This window comes from Anomalospiza imberbis, chromosome 11, assembly GCF_031753505.1.
Source record: "Anomalospiza imberbis isolate Cuckoo-Finch-1a 21T00152 chromosome 11, ASM3175350v1, whole genome shotgun sequence".
Classification (NCBI taxonomy): domain Eukaryota; kingdom Metazoa; phylum Chordata; class Aves; order Passeriformes; family Viduidae; genus Anomalospiza; species Anomalospiza imberbis.
The window spans coordinates 3,897,605-3,913,248 of NC_089691.1; the positions used below are offsets into that span (position 1 = coordinate 3,897,605).

At 45.8% G+C, this 15,644-nt stretch overlaps 1 protein-coding gene across 5 annotated transcripts in view; it reads left to right on the top strand.

Annotated features, from left to right (window-relative positions):
• Window positions 1-2,525: 2,525 nt before the first annotated feature.
• RAF1 (Raf-1 proto-oncogene, serine/threonine kinase) overlaps window positions 2,526-15,644 on the top strand; it is a 37,273-nt gene continuing 24,154 nt past the window's right edge. For 2 of the 5 annotated variants that reach the window (XM_068201494.1, XM_068201498.1), the window contains exons 1-2: window positions 2,526-2,658; window positions 12,169-12,224. The gene's annotated coding sequence lies outside the window, so the exon portion shown is untranslated. Of the gene's footprint in view, window positions 2,659-9,243; window positions 9,269-12,168; window positions 12,225-15,644 lie in introns of those variants that run through there. The other 3 variants (XM_068201496.1, XM_068201499.1, XM_068201495.1) reach the window with 2 other exon arrangements.

Consider the following 15,644-nt stretch of genomic DNA (forward strand, 5'->3'; position numbering starts at 1 on the left):
GAATATTGCACACAGCAAACGGAATCACCACAAATAAGGAAAGGTTTCACTTTTCCGTGCTCCTTTCCAGCAGTCAGGGTGAAAACTCTTCTCAAAGATGGGGAGCATCCCTGCCATGAGGAAGCTGAGGTCCAGGAGGCTGAGGTGGCTTTGCCTGTGTGCCAAAGCCACTGGAGGAAAGGGAATTGATCCCCAGGCAGACTGGGCTCACAGCTCAGGATAACGGTGCTGTCACAGCCTAAAGCCCAGGGGTCTTCATTCTCCTCCTAATCACTGCTTTCCATACAGGTAGCAAACCCTCCAGATGGTGAAAATGCACGCCCTGATTGTATGCCTGGACAAATGAAAGTCGAATACCTGGACACTCACACTTCAAACATCTCACCACAAACGCAAACCAGATCGGCCTCGGGAAGAATGCTGATAATTTTCAGTTTATTTTGGAAAGTTTGTTCAGTTTTTGTTTCCCTTCTACTTCAGTGCTGTAATGTTTCAGTTTCCCTGTTTGCTTTTCTGTTTCTTTCTTGCAATTATTGTCTTCCTTTGCATGTGCTGCATTGTTTAACTCTGAAATATGGCTTGCTTTCCTTCAGATCTGTGTTTATTTGTTCCATGACTACACTCCTTCACTGTTCTGGTCTTTTAAAAGAAGTTTAAAACTTTATGAACAATCTTTGGCAAAACCTCCTCTTCTTGAGGCGGTTTTCCCCCTTTCCTTCCTTCTTTTCAAGCCCCTCATTGTGTTTATTTTTTATAATATAGTATTTGAAGATCCTTTTGCATATTTTGCTAAAATCTGTACTATTCTACCATATTACATGGATATGCTTAGTCTAAAGCCATGTGAATATTTATTGTGCACACTGCTTTGAGTGTATTTTTGTATTTTTTTTTTCTCCAGGGCTAAGTTTTGCAGTCAGATACATGGATAGGACTCCTGTTCAAGTTGTATAAATAAATTGGATCTGTGCATCATGGGACTTCTTCAGTTGAAATGTGACGTTGAGAAGTTACTCTATAAGAATTTGAAAAGAATGATTTAGATTTTAAATTTTGCCCTCGGCGGATACCACCTCGGTCTGGATTTGGTTTTCTGGTAGGTCTGAGCCCATGGCAATGGGAAAGAGGAAAATTAGAGAGAAAGGTCTTTTCTTAATAGCTGGGATCTCAGGGTGGTTTGTCTTGTAAAAGGGTGCTATAAAAGCTTAAATATTTCTTTTAGCAATGTCCTGTAAATTGAAGGCATTATTACACTGGAATCAGTGGTAGCTTTCAGAACAGACGGGAACCGCAGCATTTTAGAGACATGGAAACTTCTGTTTGAGCCCTGCAGAGCTCCTGGTTGCCATCCCCATTCCAATCCCCTATTACCTGGCAGCCACACCTCTTCCTGGGGGGCACCAGCACCTGAGGACTCTCTTGTGTTTTGGGTTTTTTTTCTTATTTGGTGCTTAGGAGAGGCAAACCCAAAAGTGCTGCTTTTTCCTTGTCCTTGCTATGCCTCTCTGAGGTCAATGTGACTTTAGCCAAACTCAGGTTTTGGTTTATATCAGAACTTTCTTCCGTAGAGAAATCCAAAATAAGACTGAGAATTTTGCTGGAGGCTCTTTTTTAGAGTAACGCTTATTTAATTAACAATTAACGTAACTTACATGACCGTAAATGCAAACGTGTAAAGCTCTTTAAAAACAGTTCTAGGAGAAATGTTTTCCTTTGCAATGGCTACCCCGAGCAGCTGTATTTTGGGGTGGTAATTTGTTTACTATTTTGATGTGTCGTTCTGCACGTTTTCAAAGCTAAAATAAGTGAGTTACCAGCGAGCGGAGCCCTTTGGTGTCCCTGCTTTCCATGGAGGCTGTGCGGAGTTACACGGGGATTGCTGCCGGACAGCCGGTCCCCGTCTCCTCCAGGAAAAGAGCCTGCACGCTATTTGTTTTCATTTATTTTTTTATTTCTCCCCAGATACCTTCCCCAGCAGCTCACACCCCACCCCTGAGCACGTACCGCCCCTTGGGAATTGCTGCCTGCTCCCTTCAGAGCCGGCCTTTGCCGTGCACAGGTAGGACAGGGCTCGCTTTGCCCAGGTAAGGCAGCGCTGCCTCGGCACGGCTCGGGGCTGCCGCCTCTGCTCCGGACCCACCGCAGCCGCCGTGCACACACCGGGGCTGCTTCATTTACTAATTCATTGCCAAACTACCGAGGGCTCAGCCGAGGCAGGGCTGCTGCGGGGCGGAGGTGCGGCCGGCTCCGGGAGCTGAGGGCGGGGGGTGCCCGTGAGGCGGCGGCGCTGCGCTTCCCGGAGGGGAGCCGGCTCCGCCGCCCTCCCAGGCCGGGTCGCGGGCAGGGCTGGAGGCGCGGCGGCGGCGGGATCCCTCGGGATCCCCTCCTTCCCTCCCTCCGCCGAGCCCCCGGCGCCTCAGCCGCTCCCAAATGGCGGCGGGGCGGAGCGGCCGATCCACAGCTCGGCGCTCCCGCGCCAGCCGGGGAGGCGGGAGCGGCCGGGCAGGCGGGCGCAGGGACGGCGTCGAACGCCGAGCGGGCGATGGGCGGGGATAAATGTCTGCCTGGGCGCGGGGCCGCCATTTTCTCTGAGGCGCGGAACGAGCGGCGCCGGGCGGGACCGGGGCGCGGGGGAGCCGCCGGGGGCCCGGGACACAGGTACGGGTGGCCGGGGAGCGCCAAGGGCGAGCGGGAGAACCGTTCCCCGTATTTCCTCTCTTTGCAGAGCTCCGTTCCGCGCTGGCGCCGCTCCGGGCTCGGCCCCGGGCGCGCTGACCCGGCCGCCGCCTCGGCCGCTCGGCCCCGGCGGACACTGGAGAAGGAGGAGGAGAAGCGGGCGGCTTCGGGCCCGCGGAGCTTCGCGGCCGCATTGCCCGGGCCGGGGGGGGTCGGTGCCGAGAGGGCCGGGGCGGGGCGAGGGTCGGGGGGAGCGGGGCTGGGTCGTGGCCACCGCCTGTCAGCGCCAGCGCGGAGCCGCGCGGGTGGGCCCGCAGCGCCCGGGTGAGCATCCCGCACGGCCGGAGCCGTGCCCCGTGCAGGGAGGGCGAACAGCGGGCATCCCGCACGGCCGGAGCCGTGCCCCGTGCAGGGAGGGCGAACAGCGGGCATCCCGCACGGCCGGAGCCGTGCCCCGTGCAGGGAGGGCGAACAGCGGGCATCCCGCACGGCCGGAGCCGTGCCCCGTGCAGGGAGGATGGCAGGGGGCATCCCGCACGGCCGGAGCCATGCCCTTTGCAGAGAGGATGGCAGTGGGATGAGCATCCCGCACAGCTGGAGCCATGCCCTGTGCAGGGAGGATGGCAGGGGGATGAGCATCCCACACAGCTGGAGCCATGCCCTGTGCAGGGAGGATGGCAGTGGGATGAGCATCCCGCACACCTGGAGCCGTGCTCTGTGCAAGGAGGATAGCAGTGGGATGAGCATCCCGCACATCTGGAGCCGTGCCCTTTGCAGGGAGGACAGCAGTGGGATGAGCATCCCACACAGCTGGAGCCATGCCCTGTGCAGTGAGGATAGCAGTGGCATGAGCATCCCGCACACCTGGAGCCGTGCCCCGTGCAGGAAGGGCGAACAGCAGGCAACCGCAGCCCTGGAGCCGTGCCCTTTGCAGGGAGGACAGCAGTGGGATGAGCATCCCGCGCACCCGGGGCTGTGCTGGCCCGCTCTCCTCGGGTCCCCGCTGTGATGCTGTAGCTTTGTCCCTCCTGTGCTTCCAGCGGGACTGCCTGACCCTCCTGTTACTGTCATCCGTAGTCTGCTGAACTGGGAGTAGAAAATGCCTTTAGGTGTTTCAGCACAACGGAATTCTTTCTGCTCGGGCATTCTTTGGTCTTAATTGCTTGCTTGATTATTTTTTGCAACTTAAAATCCATCAGGCATTGGCAGACAGGAGTAAGATTGTTCTGTGTCCTGAGTCCCTGTCAGCTGTTCAGCCCTGCCGTGTAGCAGTGCTGCTCCTGCAGAGCCCAGGCTCCAGCCCTGTCCTGTTTCTCCCTCTCTTTATCTCCAGCCTGACTGCACACACCAGTAACCCGCCTGTCCCGCTGCTGTCCGTTGTTCATCTCGCCTGTGACAGGCCAAATGACTTGTGCAGAATTGTTTTCCTTCTTAGCCTTGGAGTGACATCTATAAATGCAGGGATTTCAGCTGGGCCAGTGAGACTGCAGAACCAGTTGCAGTGGGATTGCTGCAGCACAGTTTGTGCTGCAGCTGCAGGTTGTAGGTGTGCAGAACCAGAAGGATCTACAGTGGTGTAAAACTCAGAATCTTTCCAAAGCTGAAGCCAGTTTAAAATATCTGAAGATGTTTTTTTATTTCAATGCTTCAGAAAAACTCAGCTGCAGCTGTTGCCTGAAGGATCACTGCATTGTGCCAAACTGGAATGGGCATGCTTATTCTTCAGGATGTGTCTGCAGTGTTGGTGCAGGAGAGATTGAGTTGATGAATGTGAGAGTTAATTCCAGGCAGTTCTCTTAAATCTCTTCTGGGGACACCCACTCAGAATGGAAGTGGCTTTAGTTTGGTTTGTCTTAATGAGAATTATCTGCAGGCAAACCCTGAGGCTGCAATTAATCATGAAAGATGTAGGGATCTCTGTGTGTGCTCATGAAATGAATATGGTGACTTATTAATGTAGTAAGCAATTTAATCTTAGATTATTAAATCAGAAGTGAAGTAGCATCGTTGGGGCCGTGTTGTTTTCAGAGTCCTGGAATACGTTTTTCATATGGTTTGTTGCTATTCTTAATATTTTCAGGACTGGACAACTTATTGTGCAACATTGCTGATTAACCTGCTTTGAAGGAAAAGCTGGAAGTGGCAGGAAAAAGGCCTATTTTTTTCCCAAAGAAGATCTAAACCTTATTTTTTTCAGTTTAATTCCTTTTCCATTTTTTATTCTTAGCCAACCGTGCATTCTGTTCAAATTACGTATGAAGTCACTGCTGTCTCAGGGCCTGAACTTGCTATATCTCATTAAAATAAGTCATTTTCTAAACCACAAACATGACCCACGGAAATCATTGGTCAGCACTTCTTGGTACGCTACATCAGCAGTAATTTCTTCTGGGACATCTCCTCCCCTCCTCCCTCCAGATTATTTATGTGGCTCTTTGTGCTGTTGGAAAACCAGGAGTTGAGAAGAAAGCCACGTTTTCCTTGTTGGAAAACATTAAATTCAGAGCTGTTGGTTTCCCGGCTCCTGTAGGAGATGGGAACCAAAACCAATCTTCAGTCAAGATCCAGTGCAGGAGTTGAATTGCTGTTGTGGATACAGGATGTTTAAATTGTTTTTAATTTGCTGATTAAGTTGGCAGAGCACGTGAACAGGGGCAGTTCGGTGCAGGTTGGTATTTGGTTCTCTCTGCACACAGCCTGTCCTTTCCCGTGCTGCCGGAGTCGTTCCCTTTGGCACACCTCTGTCGCACCTCCAGCACCCCTCTGCTGCTGCTTTCCTCCAGCAGCCGCAGAGGTTTTGCTCCTCCCCTTCCCGTGCTCTCACGGCTCTCGTCCTGCCTCCCTGGGCTGCCAGCTGGCCGGGAGGCAGGCAGGGATCTCCGTGGGCATGGGCTCCTGCTGGGCATGGGCTCCTGCTGGGCATGGGCTCCTGCTGGGCATGGGCTCCTCCTGGGCATGGGCTCCTCCTGGGCATGTGCTCCTGCTGGGCATGGGCTCCTGCTGGGCATGGGCTCCTGTTGGGCATGTGCTCCTGCTGTGATGCCCCCGCTGATGGAGAGCAGGGAATTCCCCCGTGCCTTGGCTTCCTATTTCTGTATCCTGTGGGAATGTCCTGTTCTTTGTGCCTCTGCCTGCTTTAAAAATGAGAAATGCCCAAGAATTGCTGGAGGAGAGGCCACCACCGGTTGCCCAGGGAATGAGGATAATGGGATTTGTGCAGCTATATTTCCAAAACTTTCATGGCGGTTCGGGAAACAAATGAGTGTTTGGCCACTGTGTGCAAATGAGTGGTTGAACAGGATGATTGTGTTGTAAAAAGTAAGTTCCTGGACCATCTTTTAAATTAGAAACACAGAAATCTGAAGAGTGTGGAATGAAAAATAGCATTTAGAGCTGTATTTATAGTAAAACCATCCAATTGCATAAGTTAAAGTGATCTTTATTTGGGGAAGCAATAAAAGTAATCAAAACAAGATGAAAACTTGCAAACAAACAAGATGAAAACTTACCAAGCAGTGTGATTGAAGCATGATTTCAGTAAGTTTCACATAAGTTTATTTTGTAAACAGACATGTTTACATCGTCACTGTAGCGATTTTGATCGACTTTATGTAATTGCTTATGCAAAACGCTTTGGTATTGTCTAGTATGAAATATATCCACCGTGTATTTAATAAGGTTGTGGAGACATTTGCTCAGCTTTACAAATTAATTGAAAGAGGAGTTGATGTAACAGCAGGGACTTGGCTAAAAATTCTAAATTTATGGCAAATTAAAAAGGTATTTTAACAAGAGCATGCATTAGCTCATGGCTATTGAGACAGCATGTAGTAGATACAATTTATTCTGTATGGGTAACCCATGTTTAGTGATGTTCTTATTTTTTGTGAAAAGAAAGTCTCTTTTGGCCCAAGTTCTGTGAAGAATTCTCCGAGCTCTGCTGGCTCTTGCTGCGTGCGCTGTTTTTTTGTAAACAGCGCTTTTGCTTTGAAAAGCAGCTGGCGCACGTTTATTCCTTTAGTGACTTGAATGTTGTGTTTGTACTATAAATGTCATCTGTTTTACACAAAGTTGATTTTATTGCAGCAGTGTGTACTGACCTTTTACGGTTTAATAGAATATGGTCATTTGTGTACTGAAATGCTGCAGTGCACGCAGCAGATGAGGATAAACAAAGTGGTGGTCTGGACTCCTTTGTAAATGAGGAAAGCATTTTCAGAGCTAGGAATTAGGACTGATCATTAATAATAGCTTGTTTACATAAGTGTCCTATCGTCAGGCTTTCGAGTGATGTGGCCCATGTGATTGGGAAGAGCTTTTAACAGCAGAGCTGCGGACCTGTGTGGCACAGCAGGGTGGCCGTGGCGGGCTTGGTGTGCAGGTGCAGATGTGCCAGCTCTGCCATTCCTCCTGTGCCGCTGCATGCCGGAGCAGAGCAGCGGCTCCGTCACATCCCAGCTGTCGCGCTTGAGGCAGAGGAGCCTTGCGGATCCCGAGTGCAGCCGTGAGCCTGTGCCGCGTTTTCGTCTGCCGATGTGCGGATGGGAGCTTGTCCCAGCCTCGGAGCCCCTCTGGTGCCCGCAGCTTGTGCCTCTGCCGCCGGTCGCGGGCGCTGCAGTTTGCCGGCGCTGCTTCTCGCCACGCTGAGCTCCGCTTCTGTACCTGCCGTGGGTTTGCCCCTCGCGGTGAGGAGCAGCTGGCGGCAGGGCGTTGATTCCCGGGGCATTCCGATGGAGCGACGTGGGATCGCCACGGCGCTCCAGCCACTGCTGTATTTTTAGCTCGCAGAGAGAGGGAGGTTGCTTCGCTGACTCGCAGCTGGGTGTGGTGTGGGGTTAACTCGATTAATTAAAGCTGGCTCCGAGGTTCAGGCGCTGAGAAATGGCTCTGAGCCCCCATTACAGTTTTCTCTTACATAAATTTTTTCAGTGTAGAACAAGGTGGAGTTCTGAAAGTGGGGATTTTTGGAACGCTGAGCTGGCAGATTACCAAGAGGGAGATGCAGGATAGTGCAGAACTAGAATAAAGATGTCTCGAATGCTTTTGCAGGGGAAAACATTTAAGTTATTATATTGAAATATTTTAACATATGACCAATTTTCCTTTTTCTCTAATATCTTTTAGTCTGCTTCCAGTGTATGTCCCTGTCAGCTATACCAGTAATTTGTGCTGGCTTTTGCATATTCCTCTTTCTTGTTCTCAGCCATTTAAGAGTGTTTGCTCAAAGTCTGGTCATACTTTCAGTATTTTATAGTGGTTTTTCAGTCTATTAGCACACCACAAAAGGCACTGTTCTCTTCACTCACTTGCTACCTGTGGCAGAGATGACTAAATTATCATTCTTTTTTCTTTATTCAGATTTTCTTTCTGTGTAAGAAATGTGAGATTTTACATGAGAGTTTTTGGTGTGAAATTGAAGGAGTGTGATGGGGCAGGTGAAGATGCATGTACTCCCTTTTGTTTGCATGGAATTGTTGCAGAAATGTAGGAGCACAGAGGGAGAATCCTGCGAAGCAGAGCAGTTCTAGGGGGGACCATTAGACTGGAAGTGTTGCTGGGAAAAAAATACTGGTTAATCACACTTTAATTTTTTTTTTTAATTCCTAATTTATTGCTACCCAAAAAATGGTATGTATATTGTTTCCAAATCATTACCACGGAAAGAACACTCTTACAAGTTTCTTGTAAAAGAGAAGGTAAAGTGGATTTTAATTCCACTTAATGTGGAGGTAAGAGTGCCTGTAATTACCTCTGCAGCTTTCTCTTGGAAAGGTGTATTTTGATACATGGGAACTTGGGGTTGTTTAAACTTTACTTTAGAAACTTTGTTCTAACATTTCTCTGGAAGTTGCTCATATTTATGGCACTGGATGTGACTCCACCTTCACAGGCAAGGAGACCTTTTTTTCAATTCCCAAAGTTCAGAACTTACCTAGTAATTGCTAATTCCAAGACTACTGTTGGGTTAATATTTTCCTTATTTTGATGACTTCTGATAGCAATTGAATTACTTCAGGTCTAATCTATTGCATAACCCCATTAAAATATTTTTTAAGTTCTTGTGTATTTGTGTTGTAATTTGATGTGTTTGGGTTTGTTGATTTTTTTTTTTTTGGTGAAACTTGCATTATAAAATTCACGCATTAAAAGCACAGCAGAAGTGTCTAAACTTTCTTTACTCTTGATTTTTCATGAGGCTGATGCATAGTTTTTAAAACAAGCATACAGTTCTGGTGCTACTGTGTGCAAATAACAAACATCTCTGATTATTCCAGGGTTTGCAGGTTTAGGGAGAGGTAAATATGTTGATGATCAGTCAGTTTGTCTTCGATTGAGGCAGAAAAGTGTGTGAGAGCACCTGTGCCAGCTCAGTGACTCCCTGCTTTTCCCAGGCTTTCTGCTCCCTCTCCATCTGCCTCCGATACCTTTGGGAAGCTGTGTGCAATCAATCCCGATGTGGAGGATGAGCAGGCAGGAACCTGTTTGTGGTGCTGATGGGAGGGTGCAGCTTTCCCTGGTGCCTAATTAGAAAGCTAAGCACTTTTGGTCACCTGCAAGTCAAGCTGCTGGCTATGGAGCAGAGTCTCTTCTGGTAAAACAGCATTTCTGCCTCTGTTTGATCACTGGGCTCACAAGCTTGGGGTGGTGTTATCTTTATGTGGAAACATGGCAAAAACCCGTTTAGAGTTCAGTGCTGGGGAGGGGCTGTTCCAGGCTGCTTGGCCTGCAGAAATGGGATAAAAGGAGTTCTTTAGGGGATGGGTCATGTGCCTGGCAGAGAGTGGAGCAAATTAAGGAGCTTCCAGCGTGCTGCAGCCAAAAGGAGCAGCAAAGTGTGCAAGGCTCTAATTTTATGCTGACATTTGACAAGAAATACACTAAATTCTGAATGACATCATCCCTATGCTGAAGCTTTGGAGCAGGTAGAAAGCTGACACAGGCAATAGCAGTGCTGCAGCAGAGCCTTGGGCTCACAGTGATGCAGGGGATTGATTTCAGCTCAGAAACAGGGCAGAGCTTGCTCTTGGATTTCTCCAGCCTTTTAAGTTGCCTGTGTAACTCGCTCACTGGCAATGGTGAGGTTATAAAAAGGAGCCAGCTGATGTTGCAATGTAAGCACTGCCCCTGTAGTGGAAAGACTGTCCTCTGGCATGCTCCCTGCTGCTATTTTTACCTATTCCAGTAAGATCTGCCCTTGTGATGTTGAATTACAGGACAGTACCTGGAATAATTTTCTGTTACAAAGTGCTGTATGTGCTGCTGCAGAAAATGTTCAATAAAATTGGGCAGATTGACAATGAGACTGTCTTACACTGAAAAATATTTTTTCTTCTGTCAGCACAGATAATACTGCAGCTGTGACTACAAGAGATTCTTTCACTTTTGTTTGCATATTTTATGTCTGGCAGAGTTTTTCTTTTTTCAGATTTTGGGTTCCTTTGTATATTGATTATTTGGTCTTTCTCAGTTTCTTTCAGAGACTTTAAATAGGCAGTGAGAGTTTTAAACATGGGGATTGACAGTGTAGTCCAGGAATCAGTGGAGTACAAGGTTTTGTCCTAATTTCTAAAAGGCCAGGTGGATGTTGACTAAATTTTATTTTGTATTCCTGCACACTATAGGAAATGAATATCTTATATGGGAGTAAATTAACAGCACTTCCAGTGACAAAATGCTGTATCCAAGTATTTGTAGTGGAAACTGGAGCAAACAGCAAGAATGCCGTGACAGTGAGACCAGGGGGTTCAGTGACACAGGTGTCACATAGAGGTGTGTGGCTGCTGAAATGTCTGACATTTGTGATCACCTTCTCTCACATACAAGGTGTATTTTCTAAAACCATCCATCCATCGTTCAGAAGTACTTGGCAGCACTGAAACCCAAACCTCAAGCTTTTGTGCTGGCTCTTTGTGCATTTAGCAGTAGGTTTGGGGTGGAATCTTTCCAAAGCAATGGTTTGATACTGAAGTGTGATGAGTGATGAATTTGTGTGCTTTCAGCATTCCCCTCACAGCTCCTCCTGCTCCTCAGAGCACCTCAGGTGGAAATCCTGCAGGCAGGGAACTTCCTCCAGGACACAGGGGTTTTCTTCTCCCTCTGCCCTGCCATTGTCTTACGTGAACAATTCCAGTCAGGTTTAATTGAACCTCACATCTGCAGTAAAGCTGGGCTTTTTGGCAGCTCTTATTCCTTAAACCCTCGCGTTTGCCAGTTCTGTTAGCAGATGTTCTTACTGATTTTTTTGTCATATGTCTCTTCATCTGTCAAGAAAAATATAATTTTTCCTGCCTTACAGCTATTGCTGTGGTGGCAGATAGAAATACTGCACCTGCTTCTTCAACCCATCACACTTGTTTTATGCTGTGCTATCTCTTCTTGATTTATGCATCAGATTTCTTTTTCTTCTTGCTGATTTTAATGTAAAAATGCTTTGGGTTTTCATTCTGTAAATGAAATTTCCCCATCAGTTTTCTCTCCTTTTTTTCATGTAGCATTATCCATCTTAGTGACTCACTGTCATCTCTTTTATTTGGTTTTAACTAAAGATCTCACCTTTTCCTCTGGTGTGAGAAAACCAGAATTCCTTCCTTCTCCCCAGTCTCCCTGCTTATCTTTTTCCATGATGGAAGGCATATTTACAGTATCTTATGTGCCACATTCCTTAATGTTTATTGGAGACAGGTGTGCTAGGTGTAAGCAGGGTAAATTCACAGGTCAGACTGTCAGTAGATTTTACTTTTAAAAGGACTGAAAATGGCTCAAAGCATTCATCTGGTTTCTTGTTAATTTTTGAGAGTTTGTTGGTTTGGTAAAATCACTGCAGCTTCTTTTTATTTATTCTTTTTATTTTTTCCCCATCTGCTCTGTCCAGAAGAGAGGATACCTCTAACCAGAAGTGAGCTGGCAACATAACATCTCTTCTTGATTTTTTTCTTGCATTTTTTAGAAAGACATGAGGAAGCTGAGACTTCTTGGTCAGGAGAAGAGAAAGCTTTGTGGGGGATGATCCCATCGAGATTTCTTCAGCTTCCCAAGGAATTCTTCCTCTTACAGTTGGTGCTTTTATGCAGGATACAGAGAGCCTTCAGAAGCTTGGCTGCTTGTTACTGTTTGTTTGTTTTGTCTCCAAGATTTGTCAACATTTGTGAGTCAGCAAGGTGTTTGAGTGAGGAACTCTTGTGTGAGAAGGGACTATTCAACTCCTATTTAATTTTTACTTCAATGAGTTTTTAGCTGTAAAAGATTTTTCTGATGTTTTGGAAGAAGAATGAAATGCTTTTGAGCTGGGTAACATTTGGTTGTCCTGCATTCTGTGTCTCCTTACACTGAAATGCTGCCTAAGATAATGAAAGGCTGCAAGACCCTGAAAACTCTGAAAGTAGAAGGATGATGATTTATCACTGATGTGCTTTTTTGGTTATTTATTTGATATGTAGCACATGCATATGTCTGTTAAAATGTAAATATCTTCTGGTTTTTTGTCTTCCACAGATGATGTGCTGCATCCTTTTGTCATAGGACTTCATTTGCTGAAAGGAAAACTGAAGGTATAAATAACTTTCTCTTGTTATCTTTCCCTTCCTCCTTCTCCTGCCCCATTCTTTCTTTGGAGATTCCTGGACCTTCCCTACAGGAAGGGAAACTCAGCTCAGCCCCTCTGTGCTTGTATTCTTGCACTGCTGCTAAAATCCACTTTTTGTTTTTTGAAAAATGCCACAGAATCAATCTGGAACTACAGTTGTTACAGCATTTGCTTTATCAGAAGTGTATATTTAACTTAAGCTCTTACTTGACTCAGTCTCCCTGGGTATTTACTTTGCAGGGGAAAAACCCTTCCTCAGTTTAGAGCTTCAGCTCTTGATATTTGCCTGTCTCCTCCAAACAGCATTTGCCTTTCCACACAACTGCAGGTCTGTTGGGATTAATCCAGACCTAATGTAAATCTGTCTGTGACATTATCTTCAAACTCTCTCTCTGAAACAAAAAGGCTGCCATGGCACTTTGTTAAGTAAATAAAAACCCACCCAAACCAGAACTGTAATTTCATGGGTGTATTTAATAAGATAATGTTAAAATGGAGCATAATTTCTTTTGGAGGCTCTCAGGACAGTAAATGTTTGACATAGTCTTAACTATTTTTTGTTGTATACAGTCTTAAATTTTTAAGTACATTCCGTTTTTATTTGCCATTTTATTCAGGTTTCTTGGCAAATACAGGTGCATACAAACCATGAAAATAAAGTTGTTACAGCTGTCCAGGAAGGATATATCCAGCTATTCCCAGGTGCATCTTGTTATAAAGTACAAGGGAGAATCCTTTGTTCTGTCTCCTCCTGAAGATCTCTCAAGGCTGTCGGTGCTGGTGTCGCTGTGCCCTGCCCTCTGCCCAGTTGGACGATGTTTCCAAGCTCTTGGAATCACATTATTGACCTCCACGTGGCACTGCAGGCCTGGCGCAGAGCCCACATTTCATCACATCCATTTATTGGCTGAAAGCTGCCCTGGGTGAAAGCAGGGAGCACCTAGCTCTGGGACAGCCTGGGGCAGTGCATCCTGTTGGAGGTACAGAAAATTCAGCATTCCTGGTGCTTTGCAGTGCTGGTTAGCAGCACCATGCAGGCTGTCTGTACAGTGAGGTGTGAGCACAGCTCCCAGCAGCTTCTTCAATAGTCCTCAGGCTGTTCCTCTCTCCAGGCTCTAAGTCTGGGGTGTTCTCAGTGCTGCTGCATTTCCTACACGTGGCTGAGGGAGGACAGAGCCAGGCATTCTTTGTGCTGAGGTTCTCAGTCACTTTTTTGTTTAATCCTTGAGAACTCGTGTGGGAAGGGCATTTGGTGGATTGCTGACATTTGAGTAACTTTTTTTCATCCTTGCTGTAAAGTGGATGAGTTCCAGGCAACTGCAAACACAGTTTGGGGCTTTCAGACTGGGAACAATTGGCATGAGCAAGTGCAGAATGCAAATAGGCACATGGCTGGGAAGGTATGTGCACTTGATTGAGAGATTTAGGGGAGAAAAAAGGCATGCCCAGTGTTTTGACCATGTAAAGAAAGACAAAACACTTGTAGTCCCACTTCTGTCTGCAGTGCAAGGCCCACATTAAAGAGATCTCTCTGTAAATCTCCCTTTGGGGGATTCTTCTGAGAAGAATTTAACATGGCACAGAAACAAGAAATCTGAGTGACAGGACTGTTGTATAATGTGATTCTGATACAATCAGCTATAAAAAGCAGTGCTCAGTGCTTTTTGTTTCTAGTAATGAGTTTGAGTTTACGGAATTAAAAAAGGAGCACGACTTAAATATCACTTTAGCTTTAATAGTCTTCATCATGTTAAGAGCACATTAATTTAAAAAATATGAAATAGTATAATAGAAAGAAAAGTGGAAATTTTATTCAATGACAGAGTTCTGGTGCTTTGTAAGCAAAACTTGTACAAAATGTATGAGCACTTTTCCTTGCTTGCTTTTTCCTTTCCTACTGTTTCAATAGCAATTCCATAAACTTCTTTGTGAATCTGTATAAACTCTGCAGCTGTACTTAAATCCAATTTAAAAACACTCTGATTAGAAAAACCTGCTGCATTTTTCTTTTTATCTGGGATTGGTTTTTTGCTTTGGGAAAGGCAAACCTTTGGATTCTGTATCCCTCTTTTAGATGCAGGGTCTTCAGTGCTCCTGTTTCTCTAATGAAGGAATTGTGGTTTTGTAGGGAAACTTAGAACTCCACATTTGAATTTCATAGAAATATGTGGAAAAAAATGGGTGACTGACAAGGGAATGATCTGTGTGGAAAGGACAAACCAGACAGATCTTCCTGGGATCTGGCTGGGAAAAGTAGCCCAGAGCTGTTACAGCCAACAGAGAGCAGGCACAGGGTGGCCAAAGGTGCAGATTGTTTTGGTGACAAATTCCTGCTAAGCAGAGCCCAAAGTACAGCCTGCTGCAGCCAGGGAGTCTGACTTGGTTTGTGCTTACTAGCCAGAGTTTTTATCTGACAGCAGCTTTTAAATACAAAAAGATACTAATCTTGAATGAATAATAAATGAATACGTCTAAAATGAGTAAGTCTGAAAGCAGATTGAGAGTTGAATTGCTTGTGTCCTCCTTACTGTAGGGCCCACTTATTGGAAAACCAATGTTATTTTTTCCCTGATGGCTGAAGTAGTGACTAAAACCAGAATACTACTGGTAAATAAAGAAAAAAAGCAGAAAAGATACTTCCAAGATCAGAACAGCAGAGGCAGAAATTGTATGTGTTTCTGTTGGTTTTTGTTCTGTTTGGTTTTTTTCCCTGAACACTGAGATTTCCTTCTGTTAATTTTTAATTTCTGTCAGTTGTCTAAGGGAGGAATTTGTTTTTTGGCATTGATCTCTTAAAATGAAGGACACATGAAGGAAAAGCACCAACCTTGTAGATGTAAGAGGGATCTGCCTGGGTTGTTACACTGATCCCAACTCATGCCCTGCATTCATATTTCCATAGATCACAGCTTTATTTATTTATATAGGAATGGGTCCATATTTATCCTCTAGTGCTCTGGAAAGCTACTTTTAAAAAATGCTGCTGTAGATCACAACAGAGATTTGTCTGGTTTGAATTTCTGGTTATCCCCCCAGATAATTGGTCACCCAAGCAATATTAGATCAATTAATTACTGTATGGGAGAAGAAAAGGCCACAGTTAAACAGATCATTAATCTTTTTGTGTCAGAGATGAAAACTTTGCTTCTAAGCAGCTTTTCAAGCTTATGTTTACTGACAAAAGTGTTCAGTTTGAAATGGATTCTGGACTTTGTTCTGTGCTCTTCTGAGTTTGTAGGTGTATTCCATGAAACATGACAGTCCATGAATTTGTGTGGATAAAAATGGCAGCACATGTGTGCTGGCAGGGGGAACTGTAATGAGATGTTTTTAAAAGCTTTTGATGTTTGTTCCAGAAAAAAGGAAGGACAAAGTACCTAAACTT